This window comes from Lycium ferocissimum, chromosome 4 (genome assembly GCF_029784015.1).
Source record: "Lycium ferocissimum isolate CSIRO_LF1 chromosome 4, AGI_CSIRO_Lferr_CH_V1, whole genome shotgun sequence".
NCBI lineage: Eukaryota > Viridiplantae > Streptophyta > Magnoliopsida > Solanales > Solanaceae > Lycium > Lycium ferocissimum.
Window position 1 is genome coordinate 59,925,148 of NC_081345.1, and position 3,215 is coordinate 59,928,362.

Sequence of the window (3,215 nt, forward strand, 5' to 3'; positions counted from 1 at the left end):
TACAAACTCAATGGAATACGAAACTATACCCCAAGAAAGTACTATACGACTTTAGTAACCTTTCACACCATATTCCCTGTGGGATTCGACCCCAACTTAGTTGGGTTACTATATTTGACATCTTTCGCTTTACATCATTTAATAGGTGTAATTTGAGTATATAAAATTTTGGCGCCGTTGCCAGGGAATACGGTTTTGAAATTACTAAAGAGTTTGTGCTTTACTTAAGGTCTTTTTCGATTCCATCACACCCCTTTTGTTATTTTCTGTGAACCAGGTGATCATGGCTGGACGAAGAGGACGTGGAGCTGCTGGTTGTAGGGTTGTACAAGTGCATAACCCACCAGTGGAAGTGAAAGTTGAGAATGTCTTTGCGGATATGTTAGATGAGGTGGAATATGCATCTGCTATTGTTCCACCGAGGATAAATGCTGCAAACTGTAAGATTGACTCCACTATCTACCAACTGCTCAAACTTGAGAGATATTTTTGGAACTCTACCGATGATGACCCTCACCAACATTTGAAGAACTTCATGGGTGTGTGTGCCTAACATATGCGAATGCTATCCCAGATAATGCTATTCGACTAAGAGTTTTCAAATACTCTTTAGCCGGTGAACCAAGAGTTCGGGTTGAGAAGCTGCCCCACAACACTATTCATACGTGGGGAGAGCTTGTTGCTGTTTTTCTCAAGAAGTGGTTTCCGCCAAGCAAGAAAGCTGAAATTCGTGACAAGATATATGATTTCAAACAACTTCTTGGGGAACAACAATTTTACGCTTGGGAGAGATTCAAGGAGTATTTGTAAAAGTCTCCGAATCACGGTTTTCCTGAGAATATATTTATGGAGAAGTTCTACAGAGGGCTAGATCCATTGACACAAGCAGTGGCAAACAACGCAGCTAGTGGGTGTTTTATGGACAAGACATATGCCCGAATCACTCCATTGCTTGATAAGCATACTACTCACAATTAAGCATGGCATTCGGGTGGTACTGAAAGGGTAGCCAATGGAGCTCCCATGATCCATAATATTATGAAGCAGAATCAAGAGACTCAACAGACTCTAGCTCAGATAACAACTAATATTTCTTTACTGACAGAGAGACTTGGTGAAAGGGAAGCGAATAACGTTAATGTTATTGAAGAAGTTCCAGGAATGCCTAATGGAATGTATCAAGTTCAAGAGGGTCCATATCAACAGCGGCCTCCTATGCAGTATGGAGATGCTAACTATGTTAATAACTCTCAAGGGGATTACCAAAGGCAAAAACTACCAAGGAGGCTATCAGAATCAGACTCAAAATTAATGGAGACCTCAATAGGGACAAGATAATTATAACAAAAACTATGGTGGCTCGAACCAGGGGAACTACAACAATAACAGTAACTTTGGAAATTAGAGTTCCAATCCCTATATTTCACCAAAGGGTCAATCGACTGAACAAGAGAGTTCTAAGTTGGAGAGCATGCTTGAAAAGGTGTTAGCCAACCAAAACAAAGCAGATAGAACATTGAAGGGGCTGACTAAAATTGCAGGATGTCACACTGCTTACATTCAGAAGCTCGAGTCGCAGATGAAGGATATTTCCAGAGAGCAACACGCTCCACAGAAGGGAGGACTGCTGAATGATACTATTCTAAATTCAAAGAATGGTGAAAGTGGTGTAGATCGTGTATATGCTATCAGTACTCCGAGTGGTAAAGTAATCCAGAGTGCTGAAAAGAAGGTGATTGATCTCGAGCCAATTGTTGAAGAGGAAGAGACACAATCTGATGTGCCAACCATTTTTGAAGAGGTTCCGACAGAGATTCCTATTGTCGAGAAGGTTGCTGATATTCTGGAAAGTTCGAAGAAGACTGAGACTAGTGACACTAGGAAGCAAACTGTTAAAGGGACTCTTCGCTCTTTGACCTAGCTTTTTAAATCTATGCCTCCCTTTACTCAAAGGTTGGTGAAGAAGATGGAAGATGCTAAGTTTCAGAGATTCTATGATCAGCTGAAGCAGTTAGCGATGAAAATTTCATTTCTGGATGCTGTTAAAGAGATGCCCAGATTTGCAAAGTATTTGAAATATTTGCTAACAAAGAAGAGGTCTGTGAAGCATGACACTATGAGTGTGACTCATCGTGTTAGTGCAATATTAGCTACAATAACGGTTCAGAAGAAGAAAGATCTAGGGGCCTTTACTATTCCATGTTTTGTTGGCCACCATGACTTTACTCGTGCTCTTTGTGATAATAGGGCTAGCATCAATCTAATGACGCTTTCTATATATAAGCAGTCATGGTTGGGGATGCCTAGACCTACTACCATGATACTATAAATGGCTGATAGATCTATTAAGAGGCCGGTTGGAGTTGTAGATGATGTACTAGTTCGGGTGGTGATTTTCTTCTACCTGTAAACTTTGTGATTCTTGATTGTGCTGTTGATCGGGATATTCCTATTATTTTGGGGAGACCGTTCCTTGCTACGAGAAGGGCTCTTATGGATTCTGAAAAGAATGAAATCAAATTTCGAGTCAATGATGAGGAGGTTACTTTCTAGGCTAGTAAGAGGATGAAGTTACCAAGGGCTTACGAAAGAAATTCGGTTATTGATTCTATCGATATTATTGATGAAGCTGTTGAATTCAAGATGAAAGAGGAATATTTGGGCGAAGCTCTTGCTGCCATTTTGGTGAACTTTGATGCTGATGACATGAAAGGTTATGTGGAGACTGTTAACTCGCTTGTGGGGTTGGGTTCTTACTCGTACCTACCAAAGAAGTTAGATCTTGATCTTGAAAATAGAAAGACTCCTCCAAAAAATCCATCCATTGTAAAGCCACCTAAGCTTGAGCTTGGCGCCCTTCCTTCACATCTGAGGTATGAATTTCTAGGTCCAGATAATACTTTTCCAGTGATTGTGTCTGCATTGTTGAATGAGGAGCAGACGAAGAGGTTGTTGGAGATTCTGAGAGAGTATAGACGTGTAATGGGGTGGACTATTACTATCATTCGAGGTATTTCTTCTGATATTTGTGAGCATAAAATTCAGCTCGAGGAGGATAGCATACTGAGTGTTGAATACTAGAGGAGGTTGAATCCACCTATGCAAGAGGTGGTGAAGAAAGAGATCATTAAATGGTTAGATGCTGGATTTGTATACCCTATTTCCGACAGCAAGTGTGTGAGCCCGGTATAATGTGTTTCGAAGAAGGGAGGAAT

General features: G+C 40.7%; 1 non-coding gene across 1 annotated transcript; it reads right to left on the bottom strand.

The window, feature by feature from the left end:
- Window positions 1-724: 724 nt before the first annotated feature.
- On the bottom strand, window positions 725-830 carry LOC132055002 (small nucleolar RNA R71). The gene has a single exon (XR_009414470.1). It is a non-coding gene; the product is annotated as a small nucleolar RNA R71 (small nucleolar RNA).
- Window positions 831-3,215: the final 2,385 nt, after the last annotated feature.